The sequence below is a fragment of the Schistocerca cancellata genome, chromosome 5 (assembly GCF_023864275.1).
Source record: "Schistocerca cancellata isolate TAMUIC-IGC-003103 chromosome 5, iqSchCanc2.1, whole genome shotgun sequence".
In the NCBI taxonomy this organism is placed as follows: domain Eukaryota; kingdom Metazoa; phylum Arthropoda; class Insecta; order Orthoptera; family Acrididae; genus Schistocerca; species Schistocerca cancellata.
In genome coordinates, this window is record NC_064630.1 from 565,060,836 (window position 1) to 565,082,537 (window position 21,702).

Genomic DNA, 21,702 nt, shown 5'->3' on the forward strand with positions numbered 1-21,702 from the left:
AGGCAGGTGAAAATTCCTGACCCGCCGGGAATTGAACCCGGGCCCCCGTGCTCGGGAAGCGAGAACGCGACCGCGAGACCACGAGCTGGACTGGCGCATGAGGACACTACAGCTTTTGATGGTGATTTTTGGCTTTTTGGTCATGCTCCACAGAGAGTATTTTGCGGACTTAAGTGAAGTGTGAGGAAGCCGAAATTCGTGGGGTGTAGTGGCCTGTGTGGTGGCCCCTAACGATTCGGACTTGGGGGACGAAGGTTGATCTGGTGAAAGAAGGAGACGGAGGTCCACCGTTCGAGCCGACTGAGAGGAACACTGGTCACCACATTGTAGACACCTACATGCATACGCAGTATCGGCATTAGGAATCTTTAAGGTGAATTTTACCCACTGCCTCTATCACAGCAGTAGTCGCTGTCTGATTTAAGGATATTTTGGTAGCTTTCTGATTAGCAGTTCATAATCACTGTCAAACGAATTAGTTACAGTCAGAACTCATTATCCATGACTGAAGTCAGAGTTACAGTAAATTTTCTACCCTCTTTCGAATTTTGTCAACCGTACATCAGTAAACACTTCATTTTATTAAACAAGAACATGAATGCAATCACTGCGTTATGTTGAGCTACCTCCAATGTCAGTCACGTCTTTTGGAAATAATACATCGTGATCTTGTAGGTCATCTGTAATCAATTAGATAGAATTCCTTTGGCCACTTTTATTAAGTACATGAATAAATAATATGAGTAATACTGGAGTAGAATACAGCATATCAGTTTCAATCTCAATGCTCAGAGCCAAACACTTTTGTCATTCGCGTTTAGATTCCGTTGCTTTTAATTTTATAGTAGTGTAATACAGAGGTGGTGCTGTGTCGTAGAAACATTCAGATGCCGAAGTTCATTAGATGTGCTTACATACCTCCCCACGAAATGCAACTTGTGTAATTTAAAGTCTTCATTAACAACCATTGGTCCCTCATCTTAAAATCTTAAAATACACTGCTTAGGACCGTTGTATAATTTTAGCCCTAAAGCAGTTCGATACCCTGTTTACTTCATCAGCTGTGGCTTTCCGACGCAGCGAAATACTCAACGATACAACACAGACAAGGACAGTAAATTTAACTATTGCAAAAATTCTACTGTGCTAAGTTTGTATGACGTGTCATGAAAAAAGAGATAGAGGCTGTGAAATAAAAACCACTGAAGGATCCCGTTGCTTACGTAAAAGGGTGTGGCCCCGATGAGAGAGCTGAACCCCAGACTCGTCCCTAGAGGGACACCGGCACACGCCCATTTGACGACAGAGCTAACATTTCTGAAGTAACATACAGTGAGAGGGAAATGCCTGCCTGGACACCTTGCGCCGACCGCTGTGGCCGAGCGGTTCTAGGCGCTTCAGTCTGGAACCGCGCTGCTGCTACGGTTTCAGATTCGAATCCTGCCTCGGGCATGGATGTGTGTGGTGTCCTTAGGTTAGTTCTAAGTCTAGGGGACTAATGACCTCAGATGTTAAGTCCCATAGTGCTTAGAGCCATTTGAAACATTTTGGTCACCTTGCAAAATACGCACAATAAAATAAACTAAACTCCGTCCGAACAGACCTTGGAAGGCCCAACGGTCCCGACCGGCCGCCGTGTCATCCTCAGCCCACAGGTGTCACTGGATGCGGATATGGAGAAATGGTTCAAATGGCTCTGAGCATGGGACTTAACTTCTGAGGTCATCAGTCCCCTAGAACTTAGAACTACTTAAACCTAACTAGCCTAAGGACATCACACACATCCATGCCCAAGGCAGGACTCGAACCTGCGACCGTAGCGGTCGCGCGGTTCCAGACTGTAGCGCCTAGAACCGCTCGGCCACCCTGGCCGGCGGATATGGAGAGGCATGTGGTCAGCACACCGCTCTCCCGGCCGTATGTCAGTTTACGAGGCCGGAGCCGCTACTTCTCTATCAAGCAGCTCCTCAGTTTGCCTCACAAGGGTTGAGAGCACCCCGCTCGCCGACTGCGCTCAGCAGACCGGATGGTCACCCATCCAAGTGCTAGCCCAGTCCGGCAGCGCTTAACTTCGGTAATCTGACAAGACCGTCCCACACCAAACCCAAACGTGCCTATCAGAGTCCAAGAGTTAAGATTTCTGGCATAACAACAGAAGATACAATTTGAACTTCTGGTGTCGGACGAAACTGCCTGTGTTGATCTGTCGTTGCTGACCTTACTGATCACAAAACATTGAAGTAAAATGTTCTTTATCTTCGTTTGTTAGAAAAAAAATTTCAAGTTTTTTTTATTTACTGGTTATCCGCTTACAGGGCTATTCAGAAGGATGCAGCTCTTGCTCAGACAACAGAAGACTGTTTGTTGTATGTTTATACGCATGTGTACAGTGTGAATCAGCAGCGAATTACGCTCCTATTAATAAACAATTTAGCAAGTTTAATTCTTGTTAAAGAAATTCATACGTCAGGTTCGTCGGTTTTGCTGGTTTAAGGTATCCAAGTTACATTCTCTCATCACCTAGACACTGTTGCAGTCCCATGAATGAATCGTAAAGAAACGAAAACAGAGCTGCGTGGGCGGGTCGTGGTTCGTGTAGAGCACTTGCCCGTGAAAGACAAAGTCTCAGGTTCGACTCCCGGTCCGGCACATAGTTTTGATCTGCCAGGAAACTTCAAATCGGGACACGCTGTATTGAAGAGTGAAGATTTATTCTGAAAACGAAATTTAGTCAACAAGAGGTACATAACGTTGCAAAAAACGATCAGATGTATAACATTATATTCTAAAAATTATAATTTCTGCAGCCGATCCATGCTGCGGTAAGATGCAATACCTCTCGGGACACCAAACTAAATAGTTATTTTATTTTTGGATTCATTTATTTATATTTGTTGTAATAACACAGTCATCAGGTGGTTCTGATTATTATAAAATGTTGTGCATGGACATAAAAGTTACATAAAAACTAATAACAATTTAGGCTGACGTATAACGGTACCTGGCAACAAATACACTTCTTTCAGACAGTTCAGGGAAAAAAGTAGTACAAATACATTAATTTGTCCTGGAATAAAACAGCTAACTGATCTTCTGATTGTACTTTGGATTGCGTATGGTAAGAAATAAACAATACGTATAATGCGTGGCACTTTTAATGATAGTTGTAGTCGTTGGTTTTCGTTGCTTAGTCTCTTGCTCAAAGCGACTTGCTGGTTGCGACACTTCCCATATAAAAAAAATTTTCTTATTCAATTCTGTTCCATGGATTAGACTTTAAGCCTGTTCCGGCTTCACAAAATCCTTCCTTCTATTCTTATATATTTCGATGTTTCTCCTCATATAAATTTAATATAAAACGAATTTGTACAGTTTTTTAATGTGCAGTCTTAATGTCGATTCTTAGCTACGTGATACATCTACATCTACATTTATACTCCGCAAGCCACCCGATGGTGTGTCGCGGAGGGCACTTTACGTGCCACTGTCATTACCTCCCTTTTCTGTCCCAATCGCGTATGGTTCGCTGGAAGAACGACTGCCGGAAAGCCTCCGTGCGCACTCGAATCTCTCTAATTTTACATTCGTGATCTCCTCGTTAGATATAAGTAGGGGGAAGCAATATATTCGATACCTCATCCAGAAACGCACCCTCTCGAAACCTGTCAATCTCCTCTGTCAATCCGACCTGGTACGGATCCCACACTGATGAGCAATACTCAAGTATAGGTCGAACGAGTGTTTTGTAAGCCACCTCCTTTATTGATGGACTACATTTTCTAAGGACGCTCCCAATGAATCTCAACCTGGCACCCGCCTTACCAACAATTAATTTTATATGATCATTCCACTTCAAAACGTTCTGTACGCATACTCCCAGATATTTTACAGAAGTAACTGCTACCAGTGTTTGTTCCGCTATCATATAATCACACAATTAAAGGATCCTTCTTTTCATGTATTCGCAGTACATTACATTTGTCTATGTTAAGGGTCAGTTTCCAACCCCTGCACCAAGTGCCTATCCGCTGCAGATCTTCCTGCGCCTCGCCGCCGTCCTCTAATGCTGCAACTTCTCTGTATACTACAGCAATACTGGATTATAAAAGACGATCCAGTCACGCAATTCATGCACTAACAGACGTCACTGAACTGCGATGAAAGATAATGGCACTCCTATGCTAGTGCCCAAGCTCAAGATGAAACTCTACGTGACCCATCAGTCCCATGTAGACGAAGTTTTGTTGTATTATGTTTCTTTCACACTCCTCGTTGGAATAAGTTAATTATTCCATACCTAATAACTTAGATGCTAAATTGTAGCAAAACAAGAAGCGAAATGCACCCTCCTACCTTCCTGCCCACCTTTCCCCCCTTCCTCGAAGACTTAGATTTCCGTTGCTCTACAGCAGATGAAACACAGTTTTAGTAAGACTGCTTTTGAAGAAAGGAGAATGAGAAAGGGAGAGGTTGTGGCAAGTCGAATCTTTACCAGTCTGTAATGTGTGTTCGAATAGGTCTCCTAAAAGAGCAATATGAAACGCTTGGTTCCGATTTCGGATCGTGACCAGCTAGACAGATACGTAACAAAGTAATCAGTCTTGTAAGCTGACGTGTTTCGCTGACGCATAATGCGTCACTTTCTGTGTTGATTTAAGGAAGGTATAGGAACAAGAGTTATAACTTACTGTCCAGGTCACCTATGGAGACTGCAGTTATGACACAGCATGAAGCACTAGGTAGTACGTATAAAGTAGGTCAACACGGAAACATGCGAAGTTGTGCGGTCATTAGGAGAAGGGTTACGTTACTGGAGGAAAAAGTAAGAGAAATATATCAATAGTTCTGCAGCGGAAAGGCACTTTTAGTCCTGAATATAAGAGGTTATACAATGCTGAAACTGCATTTTAAGTGTGAGCCAGTACGGTGTCCTGGTAATCAGAAAATGATGGTGTAATTCAGGCTCGTGACGAATACTTCAACACTGCAATCAGCAATCGATGTATTTTATTGGATAGGAATACAAGTATATGGTATCTTTAAAAAACATATAGCTGAACTGGCCCTTCAGTATTCGTTGATCACAATAGGTTGCGATACTCTCTTTGAACTTCAGTACCTAGTGCTGCTGAAAACACTGCAAGACTGACAGACAGCAGTACTTTGTTTCAATTGATTTGTTTGATGTGCATTGATGGGCAACATTTCGCTTTCACTTAACAAGAAAAATACACTGTGGTGAAAAGTCAATGTATAGCGATATGCACACATACATATGGCGGTACAAGTGATTCATATGAAAGGTTTCCGACGTGATTATGCTCGCACAACTGGAATAAACATACTTTGAACGCGGTATGGCAGTTGGAGCTGAACGCATTGGACAGTCTGCTTCGGAAATCGTTAGGGCGTTCTGTATTCCGATATCCGCAGTGTCAAGAGCCTGCCGAGACTACCAAATTTCAGGCATTACCTGTCACAATAACCAAGGCAGTGGCCGACGTTCATGAATTAACGAACGAGTGCAGCGGCGTTTGCGTAGAGTTGTCAGCGATAACAGACAAGCAACATTGCGTGAAATAACGGCAGAAATCGACGGGGGTGCACGAAGAACGTATCCGTTAGGCTAGTGCGCCGAAATTCGGAGTTAATGGTCTATGGCAGCAGATGATCGACGCTAGTGCCTCTTCTAACAGCACGGCATCGCCTGCAGTGCCTCTCCTGGGCTCGTGACCGTATAGGTTGGACTCTAGATGACTGGAAAACCGTGGGCTGGTCAGATGAGTCCAGATTTAGGTTGGTAAGAGCTGATAGTGGGGTTTGAGTGTGACGCAGATCCCACAAAGCCATGGACACGTGTTGTCAACAACGCACTGTGCAAGCTAGTGATGGCTCCCAAATGGTTTGGACTGTGTGTACATGAAATGTACTGGGTCCTCTGTCCAACTGAATCGATCGTTGACTTGGAGACCATCTGCAGCCATTCACGGACTTCTCAAACAACGATGGACTTGTTATGGATGACAATGCGCCATGTCACTGAGCCACAATTCTTCGCGACTGCATTGAACAGCTCTGTGGACAGTTGGAGTAAATGATTTGGTCACCCAGATCGCTCGACTGGGACATAGTCGAGAGGTCAGTTCGTGCGCAAAATCCTACATCGGCAACACTTCCGCAATTATGGACGGCTATAGCGGCAGCATGGCTCTATATTTCTGTAGCGGTCTTCCAACAACTTATGCAGTCCATGCCACGTCGAGTTGTTGCACTACAACAGGCAAAAGGAGGTCCGGCACGATAGGAGGTGTCCCGTGACTTATGTCACCTCAGCGTAAGTTCGTTGTGTAGTATCGTTAACAATGTTCCAAGCGGCTGCGAGAAAACAACTTCGCTTTGGCAAAATCTTTTATTAAATCTTCCTGGACTCTGGTACATAAACAGTATAATCATTATCTGTTTCGACTTATTAGAAAGTCGTTATCATATAACTTGGATACGCGCATAGTGCGACGTCAAAAGTATGTGTACAGCACTTCAGCAAAAGTAAAAAAAAGTTGCACCTTTACTGAAATGCCATGTTCACTCTTTTGACGAGTTACCACGAAACATATTTAAATCAGCTGCCCGTTTTTTATGAATATTTACAAGTTACATTTGAAAATGCCAAAAAAATCGCATATGAAATTATATCCATTTTTGGAAGTACTTATCGGTGTGAGCAGTTACTGAAATGATGAAGAGGAAGTCTCTTGTAAGAACCAGATTTGCGAACATTACCTGCACACGCTTTGCGTTTTATGTTACGTGTCACACATCGCTAAGAGCGCGTCGATTCCGCCCGCCGCTGCGAGGTGAGACTTCGACCGACACTAAGGCACCTGCAAGAACGAGAGGAAGGAACGTTTCAACTTCTCGTTTCTTCAGCCGTGGCAATGATTAGTGTATGCAGAGATGCACAGCGGTGTTACTCCTGGCGTTACGGCGAGGGAAGCCTTGAGGTATGACGTCAGTTCACTGCTGGCGGTGATCGAGGGTACTCTGATAGCACAACGGTACCTCACGGGCACCCTGCGTTCTTATGTGTTGACTTCATACGACAGTATCGTGGTGTCATTTTCCAACATGACAATGCTCACTCACAAATGACACTTGTCTCTATGAACTATGCGTGACGATGAGACACTTCTGTGGTCAAGAAGATCCCCAGATCTGTCCCGACTGACCATTTGTAGGACCAGTTCGGACATCAACTATATCTCACTATCAGTATCCGGGATTTCAAGGACCAACTAAAACAGGTGTGAGTCAGCTTGTGCCAGAAGAGATGCAGCGGCTTTAGGACACCCTATCCAACAGAATCAGTGTATACACTTCAGAGATTGGGCAATTTCATACTGATAAATGAGTTCATACTGCGAAGTTCTTGGTACATTTGACACGACGTTATAATCCATGGAGTACATCCACATATCGTCTCAACCAATTATTTCAATTTTGTGTCCTCCTCCCTTTCCGAGTGCTTCAATTTTTTTTTTTTTCAGCGAGTGTAAGTAAAAACTTTAAGCCTTGTTCTAAACAGCTGAGAGAAGGCAAGATTGTGGCACCTATAGCAGAGCCATGCTCAAACGAATCTTTTGGTTCAGGAGACATCAGTATGAGTGATACCCGTAGTCCATAGTTGCAAACCAACCTATCACACATTATGGCGCAGAAAGGCTTTGCGACCAATCAAAGCAGTCGTTGTAGCGTCTAAGATTTATCTTTCTGCTTGCTATGAATAAATCTTCAACGAACTGTACATTCACCCATTTGATAGTTTGTTTTGTCTGCCTCGGGCATGGATGTGTGTGATGTCCTTAGGTTAGTTAGGTTTAAGTAGTTCTAAGTGTAGGGGACTGATGACCTCAGATGTTAAGTCTCATAGTGCTTAGAACCATTTGAACCATTTTTTTTATGACTGGCAGTTATCTCTCAATATTAGTAAGTGTAACCTACTGCATCTAACAAGGCGAAAATCCGCACTAATGTACGAGTACAAAATAAATGTCCAGTCTTTGGAAGCGGTAACATCCGTCAAGTATCTGGGTGTAACGATTCGAAATGATCACAAACGGAATGATCAGATTACACAAGTAACTCTAGATTGCAGTTTATTGGTAGAATCCAGAAGCGATGCAGTTCTTCAACAAAGGAAACTGCTTACAATACGTTACTTCGTCCAGTATTAGAGTATTGTTCGTCTGTATGGGACCCTTACCAGTTGGGTCTGATTCAAGAGATTTAGAAGGTCCAAAGAAGAGCGGCAAGATTCGTGACTGGTACATTTAGCCATGGCGAGAGCGTTACAAATCTCATAGAAAGTTTGAAGTGGGACACACTTGCAGATAGACGACGCGCTAACCGGAAGGGGCTGTTCACTAAATTCCGAAATCCGATCTTCGCCGAGGATGAAGAGCATATATCGTTACCCCCAGCTTTCAAATCGCGGAATGATCACCATTCAAAGATAAGGGAAATTAGAGCTCGTACTGAGGCGTTCAGACAGTCGTTCTTCCCTCGCGCGATCTGCGAGTAGAGGAACAGGGAGGGAATATGACTTTGGCGCGAATTATGCCCTCCGCCACACACCGCTTCGTGGCTAGCGGAGTATATATGTAGATGAGACTAGACTCTACTGTCTTACTTCATACCTTCTAGTGACACTCATCATAAAACTTAGCGTAGCTTGGGAGTTGCTATGTCGCTGTTGACCGTCATTTGCAGTCTTGTTTGATTTGTAAATTTCGAAAGTAGGCTAAAGGTACTGGTGGAAATAAAGTTGGGAGGACGGGTCGTGAGTTGTGGCTGAATAGCTCCGTCTTTAGAGCAGTTGTCGGTGAAAGGAAATGGTTCGAGATTTGAGACCTGGTCTGACACCCTATGTTTATCAGCTAGGAAGTTTCCAAATCACAGCACACTCCACTGCATAGCGAAAATTCATTCTTTTTATTTATTTTAAACATCGAAGCGTTCGCCGACAATATCAATACACCACAGTACTTGCTGGGCGTGTATCCTTTGTTTATTCTCCACTAGTCTCCGTGGCAGAACGAACCCCGTTTGCGCAATCGAACCTGCCTTTTATACGGCAGTGTAAGGATATGTTCTACAATGTAACCGGCCATGACTTCAAACAGCACATCGAGGAAGCTCGTCACTCCATGAAACAGGCAAATTATTTACGTAAAGCATGTTGCCTCGGCCGCCAAAACTTTGGAATTTATAGCCCCTAACTAAAACTGACATAAATTTTGCTTAATTTCATTTGTACACAGCTGGCTTAAGTAAATCATGTATGTGACAGAAAAAAATGTTCTACGTAAGAAATATAATTTTTTTTGGTTTATCAGTCTTCTGATTGGTTAGATACAACCCAATACGATTTCCTCTCCTGTGCCGACCACTTCATCTCCGAGCAGCACTTGCAACGTACAACCTCAATTATTTGTTGTGTGAATTCAAATCTCAGTCTGACTTTACAGTTTTTATCCTCTTCATCTAGTATTATGGAAGTTATTGCCTGATGTCTTAGCCCGTGTCCTATCAACCTGTCCTTACTTCTTGTCTGTGTTTTCCACGTGTTCCTTTCTCCGCCGATTCTTTGGAGACTCCTGTTTCCTTACCTTCTCAGTCTACCAGATTTTCAACAGTCTTCTGTAGCACCACACCTCAATCTCCTCGATTCTCTTCTGTTGCGGTTTTCCCTGGTCCATGATTTACTACCATAGAATGCTGTACTCCACATGTACATCCTAAGAAATTTCTTCCTCAAATTAAGGCTTATATATGATACCAGCAGAATTCTCTTGCCCAGTAATGCCTTTTTTACTGTGCTAGTCTGTCTCTTATGTTCTCCTTGCTTCGTCCGTCGGGGGTTATTTTGCTTCCAAGGCAGCAGAATTCCTCAACTTCCAATTCTGACTTTAAGTTTTTCGTTATTCTCATTTATGCTACTTCTCATTACTTTCGTCTTTCTTCCGTTTACTCTCAGTTCATATTCTGTATCCATTAGACCGTTAATTCCATTTGACAGATCCTGTAATTCTTCTTCACTTTTTTTTCCTTTTTTTTTGGACAACATGGTTGTGGAGAGAAGCAGCGATTAGTATGATTAATCAATCATTCAAAAACAGTCTTAATCGCATTTATTATTATTATTTCATAGTTTCCTGCCGTTATGTAGACAAGAGTGACACCACCAGCTGTCGACCAATGGTGTAAACGCCCAGAAGATGACCCCTACGTCGGGTTGAAACCGGTTGGCGGTATAATAATAAATGCGATTAAGACTGTTTTTAAATTATTGACTTCTTCACCTTTACCGAGGATAGCAATGTCATCAGCGAATCTTATCGTTGATATCCTTTCACCCTTACGTTTACCTATAAGCCGGCCGCAGTGACCTAGCGGTTCTAGGCGCTACAGTGCGGAGCCGCGCGGCCGCTACGGTCGCAGGTTCGAATCCTGCCTCGGGCACGGATGTGTGTGATGTCCTTAGGTTAGATAGGTTTAAGTAGTTCTAAGTTCTAGGGGACTGATGACCTCAGAAGTTAAGTCCCATAGTGCTCAGAGCCATTTGGTTCAAATGGCTCTGAGCACTATGGGACTTAACATCTATGGTCTTCAGTCCCCTAGAGCTTAGAACTACTTAAACCTAACTAACCTAAGGACAGCACACAACACCCAGCCATCACGAGGCAGAGAAAATCCCTGACCCCGCCGGGAATCGAACCCGGGAACCCGGGTGTGGGAAGCGAGAACGCCACCGCACGACCACGAGATGCGGGCTCATAGCCATTTGAACCATTTTACCTATCTAAGTAAGTATTCGTTTCACTTATTATGTAAGTTACAGAAAAACACATTATCTGAAAAACCCTGTAGAAAATAACTGCCCTTATATTGATAAAAGAATTTAGTAGGACAGGATGTGCCTGATACTGGTGAGAGGTACTGTTTACCATTTCTCTGTATAGTGTCTTGTGCGATATACGTGTACCAGTAACGAAGGTTGAAATCTGCGTCGTAACAATCGACGTTTCTGTTGTCAGGATATCACACAACAGCAACAGAAGTCAACGAAAATAATATTACACCGATATACGTCTCGTATTATACGAGTAGAATTACATTGAAACCAACGTGAATGGATGATAATTGAAACCACATTCCTGTCAGTTAGGACACTAGTATTTTTCACCGCTCTCTCTCTCTCTCTCTCTCTCTCTCTCTCTCTCTCTCTCGGGAGCGGTAACGTCACACAATCGAGTGTAAGCCGTGACGATGAAATCAGTTCTGCGGCGTAATTTAACAGAGTGACATTAGCTCCGGTTGGCACACATCCAGACTCGTAGATGTGATGCAATTACGGAACGGAAATGGGCGGACTCTGGCTGTTTCCAAGATCGAATCTCTGGGCGGAGATGGCAGCATAGCGGCAGAGGGACCTCACATATCGGGGCCGCGCGCCCGGAATCAATATATAAAGCGGCGGCCTTCTCGCAGGGGCAACAGCTCTGGCTGGCGAGCAGCGGGCCTGAACGGGATGAAGCTGTAAAAGCAACGCCGCGCGCAGGAATAAAAAAGAAAAAGAAAGAAAAACAGGATCTGTACTTACAAAGGACCAGCCAGGAAAGCGAAGTTTCGAAGTGCAGCGTCTGTAACAATGCACAAACATTTTTTAATATTCGGCAGAGGTGAATTTTTCATACGTTTATCATAAAGAATAATCAGCTGTGACAACTTTGCCAGAAAATTCAGTTCAGAAGAGTGTGAATGCAACAAAACTTAATATGATGCTCATAGTTTTAGTCTTCGTAAATTTCAGTATACTTCAGAAACTTCAGTATACGTTCTTGGTCTCTGCAGATCGCGTGGAAGGTTTTGACGATGCAAAGTGAAATTAGAAATCAAAAAGCCACAGACGTCTACGTATAGTTTATTGGAGCAGTAGCAGTATCTCATCAGCAGATATCTGTAAAGGCGATAGTGGTCTCATCAAATTAACAATGAAATTACACAGTTGCTCTCCTCCATGCCAACCAGCACGAAACATCGGTCATGCGGAACGTAACTCGTACTTTTCTCACGTCCTGAAAACCATGGAACAAGACAATCAACTGGATTCAGTATTTCCTTACTACCGGAAACCACAACATCGAAGTTTATTAACAATTTTAGGGTTATATGTGGTATTAAACAATACCTGTGACTAGCTGAGGGTGTCTTCCTAGGAAGGACACATGATTTTATGTTGGATAGGTAATTATCAACTGAAGGTGAAGGTATGCTTTACGAAAATGTATATTAATAGTAACCTTACACTTACGCAGCTGCAGTTATCTATGATCTGTCCGCCTGGTTAGCTGAGTGGTAACGATTCCCGGCCGGGTTGGAGACTTTCTCCGCCCGTGGAATGGTGTTGTGTTGTCCTCATCATCACATCATCGTCACCGACGCGCAAGTTGCCCAGTTTGGAGCCATCTTAAATAGGACTTGAAACTTCCTGGCAGATTAAAACTGTGTGTCGGGCCGAGACTCGAACTCGGGACCTTTGCCTTTCGCGGGCAAGTGCTCTACAATCTGAGCTACCCAAGCACGACTCACGCCCCGTCCTCACAGCTTTACTTCTGCCAGTACCTCGTCTCCTACCTTCCAAACTTTACAGAAGCTCTCCTACGAACCTTGCAGAACTAGCACTCCTGAAAGAAAGGATATTGCGGAGACATGGCTTAGCCACAGCCTGGGGGATGTTTCCAGAATGAGATTTTCACTCTGCAGCGGAGTGTGCGCTGATATGAAACTTCCTGGCAGATTAAAACTGTGTGCCGGACCGAGGACGGGACGTGAGTCGTGTTTGGTTAGCTCAGTTGGTACAGCAATTGCCCGCAAAAGGCAAAGGTCTCGAGTTCGAGTCTCGGTCCCGCACACAGTTTTAAATTGCCAGGAAGTTTCATATCAGCGCACACTCCGCTGCAGAGTGAAAATCTCATTCTAAATAGGACTTACACCCTGCGGCGGAACTTCCCTGGCCGGGACCTCGCGGCCATCAATGCCAGACGGTCATTTCATTTTCTTTCTTCTGTTCTGGTTTTCCCACAGTCCATGTTTCAACACGATACAATGCTGTGTTCTAAAAGTACATTCTCAGAAATTTCTTCCTCAAATTAAGGCCTATGTCTGATACTAGTAGACCTCTCTTGGCCAGGAATACCCTTTTTGCCAGTGCTAGCCTGCTGTTTTACATCGTCCTCGCTCCGTCCGTCATGGTTTATTTTGCTGCCTAGGTAGCAGAATTCCTTAACTTCATCTACTGCGTGATCCCCAATCCTGATGTATTTCTACCACTTCTCATTACTTTCGTTTTCTTCGATTTATTCCCAATGCATATTCTGTACTCACTGGACTGTCCATTCCATTCAGCAAATCCTGTGATTTTTCTTCACTTTCAATGAGAATAGCAATATCATCAGCGAATCTTATCACTGATATCCTTTCACCTTGAATTTTAACTCCACTCTTGAACTTTCTTTTATTTCCATCACTGCTTCTTCGATGTACAGATTGAACAGTAAGGGCGAAAAACTACTACCCTGTCTTACATCCTTTTTAGTCCGAGCACTTCGTTCTTGGTCTTATACTCTTATTATTCTAGCTTGACTCTTGCAGATGTTCTATATTACCCGTCTCTCCCTATAGCCTACCCTATTTTCCTCAGAATTTCAAACATATCGCACCATTTTACATTGTCGAACGCTTTTTCCAGGTCGGCAAATCCTATGAACGTGTCTTGAGTTTTCTTTAGTCTTGCTTCCATTATCAACCGCAACGTCAGAACTGCCTCTCTGGTGCATTTACCTTTCCTAAAACCAAAGTGATCGTCATCTAACATTTCCTCAATACAGGATAATGTAATATCGCGTTCTGATGTGCATTCCATAATCAACAATAAGCTTATTTTACTACTTAATTAATTTACACTACTGGCCATTAAAATTGCTACACCAAGAAGAAATGCAGATGATAAACGGGTATTCATTGGACAAATATATTATATTAGAACTGACATGTGATTACATTAACACGCAATTTTGGTGCATAGATCCTGAGAAATCAGTACCCAGAACAACCATCTCTGGCCGTAATAACGGCCTTGATACGCCTGGACATTGAGTCAAACGGAGCTTGGATGGCGTGTACAGGTACAGCTGCCCATGCAGCTTCAACACGATACCATAGTCCATCAAGAGTAGTGACTGGCGTATTGTGACGAGCCAGTTGTTCGGCCACCATTGATCAGACGTTTTCAATTGGTGAGAGATCTGGAGAATGTGTTGGCCAGGGCAGCAGTCGAACATTTTCTGTATCCAGAAAGGCCCGTATAGGACCTTAGATCGTGCATTATCCTGTTAAAATGTAGGGTTTTGCAGGGTTCGAATGAAGGGTAGACCCACGGGCCGTAACAGATCTGAAATGTAACGTCCACTGTTCAAAGTGCCGTCAATGCGAACAAGAGGTGACCGAGACGTGTAACCAATGGCACCCCATACCATCACGCCGGGTGATACGCCAGTACGGCGATGACGAATACACGCTTCCAATGTGCGTTCATCGCGATGTCGCCAAACACGGATGCGACCATCATGGTGCTGTAAACAGAACATGGATTCATCCGAAAAAATGACGTTTTGCCATTCGTGCACCCAGGTTCGTCGTTGAGTACACTAGACTTGGCCACTGTTTCTATGTTTCGATACAGTGTATCGATACCTGGAACTGTTTCAGTGTTTCGGAACGGCTATTGCTCACTGTTTCGAAACAGTGGTGTTTCATTCCGCCCCTGTCTCGGATTTCGAGCCAGACACAGAAACTGTATCGTTGTTTCAAAATAAGACTGTTTCAGTCCACCTGTGCCTGGAACGGACTAATTGTATCGAAACAGTGATGTTTCATTCCGCTCTGTGTCGGACGAGATTCGGGTTCGGCACAGGTACTGAAACACAACATACCACTTCATGAAACACTTTCAAGAGTGTCGAAATCTTTTGACAAGCAATAGCATGAAGCTTAAGATATCCGAAAATAAAGCTTCATTTTTAGCTGACTGTCCTATTCCGAAATGGCGTAACATCTGCTTTATAAACACTAACCAAACAATAAAACAACGCATACTCTTCACATTCAAAATAATAAATATGTGAAAATCATTCAGTTAAATTATACTTTTTTATAACATACGCTTCTCTGTTCATGTACAGTAATCATATTAAGAAACGCAAGTAAGACTACAACATTTTAAATAAAAAAAGGCGTAGAGTGACCGTTATTAGACATGTACATAAATTTGATATAGATATAATTGTAAGCAATCTGTTTGACATATCACTGATACTGTAATGGTGAACGGGAAGCATCGTAAATTTATAGTAACGGTTCGAAACACCTTGAAACACAAAATTTTTTCTGTTATATTTTGTTATTTATTCGAATTATTTGGCGTTATTTGTGAGTCTATAGTCACTGTGTCTATTACCCACAATGATTCCCTTTGTGTGCATGGAAATTAGCAAGATGGGTATATTAGCCATACCAATGGAATGTGGGAATCCCAGTAGCATATCTGTTGTTTCTGCAGTTTGCTCCCACCTCCAGTTCCGTTCGTGGTGGTTCTTCTGTCTTCAGCTAAGGCTTTCCTCAGCCAATTGAAAAGTATGAAAGTCACATGACACAAAAGCAGCGCATTTGCTGCAGGAAATACGAAACTGCCAAGACGCCTAAGTGATAGTTTCATACTTTCTGCGATATGATTAGCGCTCTCGCACCTCATTTGTGTTTATATGGTCATACTTATACAGTAGACATTCAAGATGATAAAATGTGTAGGTTTATTAGATTACAAAACACAAACTGTTTCACTGTTCCGAAACACCGTATCGAAACATTACATTGTACTGTTTCATTTGTTTCGAAACATTTACGTGTTTCAGTTTTCCCATCTCTACACTACACCATCGCAGGCGCTCCTGTCTGTGATGCTGCATCAAGGGTACCCGCAGCCATGGACACCGAGCTGACAGTTCATGCTGCTGCAAACGTCATCGAACAACAGATGGTTGTTGTCTTGCAAACGTCCCCCATCTGTTGACTCAGGGATCGAGACGTGGCTGCACGATCCGTTTCAGCCATGAGGATAAGATGCCTGTCATCTCAACTGCTAGTGATATGAGGCCGTTGGGATCCAGCACGGCGTTCCGTACTACCCTCCTGAACCCATCGATTCCATATTCTGCTAACAGTCATTGGATCTCGACCAACGCGAGCAGCAATGTCGCGATGCGATAAACCGCAATCGCGATAGGCTACAATCCGACCTTTATGAAAGTCAGAAACGTGATGGTAGTCATTTCTCCTCCTTACACGAGGCATCACAACTTCGTTTCACCAGGCAACGCCGGTCAACTGCTGTTTGAGTATGAGAACTCGGTTGCAAACTATCGTCACTTCAGCACGTGATAGGTGTCGCCATCGGCGCCAATCTTGTGTGAATGCTCTGAAAAGCTAATCATTTGCATATCACAGCATCTTCGGTTAAATTTCGCGTCTGTGGCACGTCATCTTCGTGGTGTAGCAATTTTAATAGCCAGTAGTGTATCTTCGTTATGGACACGTGATCTACTTACAGTTCAAATAATACAGCAAAAAATCCTAAAGTCTTCTTAAAGTAAGCTAGCCAGTAGAACACAGTAAAAAAGGGAAACAGGAAAAGAGGAAACCAAAGTTAACCACTGTTTCATTGGTTCAGTCCCTTACTGTAGTTGTTCAAACAAACCGCCATTTTTTTTCTATCTCTGCACCGTTCCAGTCTAAAATGGATGCTATCTGTAGCAAGCAGTACATCGTATGAGCCAAAAAGTCCAGAGAAAGTGTACTTGACGCGATTTTTCATCTCGCCACGGTTTTACATTGTTCTGGGTACACCATATCCTTTACCGTAACACAGAAATAGAAGTAGAGGACAGACAGATCGTGCGACCTGGCCATTGAACATCCGTATGTCTGCCTGGTGACCACGTGCTGCTTGGCGCACAGATGCAGTGCAGTGGCACCTCTGGGTCCACCATCCTCTTGTATCAACCTCACTTGCCGCGTTCTTAAATAAATATCGTCGGGCAGAACAAGCAGTCCGTTCGGAAGGAAACTGGTGTGCGTTCTCTCGCGTATTATGCCTTAAAAAAAATAAAATAAAAATAAAATAAAATAAAATAACGGGGGGGGGGGGGGGGGGGACCAACGACACGCTTACCTATAATACTACCCCGGCAACTGACGGTCCACGGAGGCCCAACAATGTTTGGCAGTACAGTTCGGCATGCTCGTCCGGTTGGCCGTGCGGTCTAACGCACGGCTTTCCGGGCGGGAAGGAGAGACTGTTCCCCAACATGAATCCGCCCGGCGGACTTGTGTAGAGGTCCGGCGTGAGCCGGCCAGTCTGTGAATGGTTTTTAGGCGGTTTTCCATCTGCCTCGGCGAATGCGGGCTGGTTCCCCTTATTCCGCCTCAGCTACATTATGTCGGCGATTGCTGCGCAAACAAGTTTTCCACGTACGCGTACACCACCATTACTCTACCACGCAAACATAGGGGTTACACTCGTCTGGTGTGAGACGTTTCCACCGGGGGCCGAACCGCACATTAACGCTGGGTTCTGTGTGGGGGCGGCGGAGGGGTGAAGTGGACTGCGGCAGTCGTCGTGGGGTTGTGGACCACTGTGGGTGCGGAGGGGACGGAGGCTCTCCGTCGTTTCTAGGTCCCGGTTAACATACAATACAATACAGTTCGGAATCGATGTGCCACAAAACGTTGACAAAGTTTAGCCACTTGGCCTTTTCATCCACTGAAAGCCTTTGGTGCACGTGCTGGTGGTATGGGTTCATGTTTGAGTGTTTCAGTATGCCATACAGAGTGCATCGTGAGATTTGTAGCTTCCTAGCGGGCGTCCTTGTACTGATGTGTGTATTTCTGTGTACCATATCCAACGCAAAGGCATTGATTAGATTTCGCATAGGCCTACTTCGCTGGTGTTTCTACTACAGCCCGAAACGTGTCTGCAGAAGGATACCTCCCTTCTCGTTCCGCATACGTTTCAGCACACCATCGAGCTGCCTCACTGGCAGCCTCATTACACGTGCAGTCTCATTACATATGCCTAAGCAAATGAAAGTCGTAGTACGGAACACTGTCACAGAGAGTTAACAGGATGACTGTATAAGAAAAGCTTCGGAGCACATTATCACCATAATGTCTGTTACTTCTGAAGGCGTGCACGAGTTGTGTTCCCCGTACGGTGTGGCAAGAAGAAGACAGAGATGCCTACACTGCCAGCTCCAATGTCTTATAGCACTTATATCGGTAAACATTTTTTCGCCACGTCTTCCTATGCCCGTCTTATGTACCACCGCTCAGCGCATTGTCTGACACCGTCATGTGGCAGCGCTACTCAGCCGCTGCTGGAGTACTGGTTATTCTTCGTGTTTTGATGTCCCTGTCAATACATATCCATAAACAGAATATCATACTGGCCTGTTTGGTACCTAATAGCGTCGTTAACTCCAACTTTTGAAATACAGTAGTTTTGTATGTACAGAAACATCCCCTTAGGGTTTTTTTTTTTTGCGCAACGCACTCAGTTTCAATAATCCCTACAAAAGAATGGCCCTGACTAACAATAACCTATACCTTTCATGAATCACTTACCTCACAAAAATCTTCGTTACTCGAACTACTGCAATACAGCGAGCGCCACTACTGCCAGCTAAATAAAAGATTCTAACTACTGAAGGCACTAACTACTGATAGGCATAGTCAGCAAATGAAAGATTTTGATAGAGAACAAACAATGTATTTACCTTAATAATGTTCAAAAGTCATCTTATATATATCAGTTCGTGACAAATTTCCTTTTTCTGACGGACACACGTCCAGATCGTCAAAACTCTGCCATATCTCTTCCCACATCCACCACTGCTGGCGGCTCACCACCAACTGCGCAACGCTACGCGCTGTTCACATCCAACTGCCCAACACTACAATAGCAAATATTCCAACAATGCAAACCAGCCACAGACTGCACACAGCACAGTCAGTGATTTTCATACAGAGCGCTACGTGACGTTACCAACATAAAAACCTAAACAGCCTACTTACAACACACACACACACACACACACACGTCATCCTGTTAATTGTGGCGGATCTCTGACAAAGTTCCGTACTACGACTTTCATTTGCTTAGGCATATGTAATGAGACTGCACGTGTAATGAGGTTGCCAGCGAGGCAGCTCGATGGTATGCAGAAACGTGTCCGGAACGAGAAGGGAGGAATCCTTATGCAGACACGTTTCAGGCGGTAGTAGAAACACGTACGTGTGTGTGTGTGTGTGTGTGTGTGTGTGTGTGTGTGTGTGTGTGTGTGTGTGTGTGTGCGTGCACGTGAGAGAGAGAGAGAGAGAGAGAGAGAGAGAGAGAGAGAGAGAGAGAGCGTGTGGGCGCGCTGTGAATATATGTTGTTTTGTTTGTTGCCTCACAGTCGGTTTTAGCTACGTAATAGGTCATTTAAACAATTAGACAAATTGTTTCTTCCGTATGATTTATTATAATTTCCAGTTCCATACCTTCAAAGTTGACGAAGTTGCAGCAAGGAGACGAATTTGGGGCACAATTCCCAGGGACACCCATGAAGAGGACGTATATGCAATTCCCATACATACTTAGTAAGTGTGAAGTATTGCTAAGTTATTTAGTAGTAAATACGGCAAGGCTAAAAACGTGATGAGCATCTGCAGAATCGTTAATAGTAAAAGAACGTGTGAGGAATAGGTTGGTAGACGAATGGACGTAGTCAGGCGTCCCCCAGGGACCGGTAAGCGGCGAGACGCGTCCCCCTCTCCAACGTTTCACCACGATCCGTTATAGTCAAAGTGTTAACCATGGAAAAGAATCCACACACTCGGAGAAAACACAAAAATCTGTTACAAATGTTCTTACATCGTCACATAGTATCAAAGGTAAAGAATACTTAAGAGCTTGCCTTGATCGGAATGCTATTGAAGAGCCTCATCTAAAAAAAGCCACAAGTTAGTTTGACTCACGGAAGAGTTTCACAGAGACATGAACAAATCTGAATTAGAAGACGGTTGAAGATAGACTCCGATTATCCGACGAAAGCCTACTTACAATGTTTCAAGAATTGGTGCAAGTTGAAGAAGCTAAAAATGTATTTCATATCCCTCGCACAGAGAGCGCCAAGACAAGATTACGCGAATGACAGCACATACGAAGGAATTTCAGCAGTCTTTCTTCCAGAATTCTGTACGCGGTTGGAACAGAAAGAATCCGTAATATTTTGTTTCGATGTTGAAAAATGTTGAAATGTGTGTGAAATCGTATGGGTCTTAACTGCTAAGGTCATCAGTCCCTAAGCTTACACACTACTTAACCTAAATTATCCTAAGGACAAACACACACACCCATGCCCGAGGGAGGACTCGAACCTCCGCCGGGACCAGCCGCACAATCCATGACTGCAGCGCCCCAGACCGCTCGGCTAATCGCACGCGGCTATTTCGATGTAATTTACTCTCTCACAATAAATGGAAATGGCGTGTGGCTAGGGCCGTACGTCGGGTAGACCGTTCGCCCGGTGCAAGTCTCGAGTTGACGCCACTGCGGCGACTTGCCTGTCGATGGGGATGAAACGATGACGATAAGGACAACACAACACCCAGTCCCCGAGCGGAGGAAATCCCCGACCCAGCCGGGAATCGAACCCGGGCCGTTAGGCACGACAATCCGTCGCGCTGACTACTCAGCTACCAGGAGCGGACTCTCTCGCAGTGGTTCGCAGAGAACATATGAAATTGTAGACTGAAGTGATAGAGGGAAACGACGATCAGCCTAGTCCTAGAATTCTTTTAAATTTTTTTATTCACTGGCACAACTGTAAAAGACAGAGAAAAATAGCCAATTTCAGCTGACATAGTCCATCTTCCGATCATGATGAAAAGCAGCTGCATACTGCCGTGTTACATGTAAGCAATCAAGCTGTCAACTCTTGCTTTCCTCCAACACTGAAATACACCGCTGCTTATCATCATCATCTGAAGATGGTTGATATTAGTAGAAACCGGTTATTTCTGTGAAAAATCTTGTGTTGATCTCAGTAAGCGCAGATTATAAATTGCTTCTGTCAACATGGTTTCTGTCCACAATGTGGCTAATTTGTATGTTTCCCTAAGTCTTAAAGACGGACGGTGAATCTTCCCGAGACAGGGTTGCTTGTGTGCCTCTACGATACGGATAGTCGTACCGGGAAGAGGTCACACAAACCTGTGGTTCCTCAAGTGGGGCACAGCAGGGGCAGGGTCAAGAGTCTGGATGACTGACTGATCTTGCTTTGTAAAGTTAACCGACCTGCTCTTGTTACGTTGGGTACTGCGAACAGCTGAGACAGTGACAAACTGTAACAGTTATTTTTATCGATTACATTCAGTTCTTCTGTATGGCCTAGTAATGATATCATCTTGGCTAAAATATTGTTGATGTAAAGTAGGCTCCCTTTCGCATCTTGGAAGCGGGCACTACGCAGAAGAAAACTGCGACAA

The 21,702-nt window shown here is 44.1% G+C and overlaps 1 protein-coding gene across 2 annotated transcripts in view; it reads right to left on the bottom strand.

Annotated features, from left to right (window-relative positions):
• The window catches only part of LOC126188403 (protein GDAP2 homolog), a 1,021,851-nt gene that overhangs the window by 451,717 nt on the left and 548,432 nt on the right, over positions 1-21,702 (bottom strand). For both annotated transcript variants that reach the window (XM_049930006.1, XM_049930005.1), the window contains exon 6: positions 11,660-11,699. The gene's annotated coding sequence lies outside the window, so the exon portion shown is untranslated. The remainder of the gene's footprint in view (positions 1-11,659; positions 11,700-21,702) is intronic.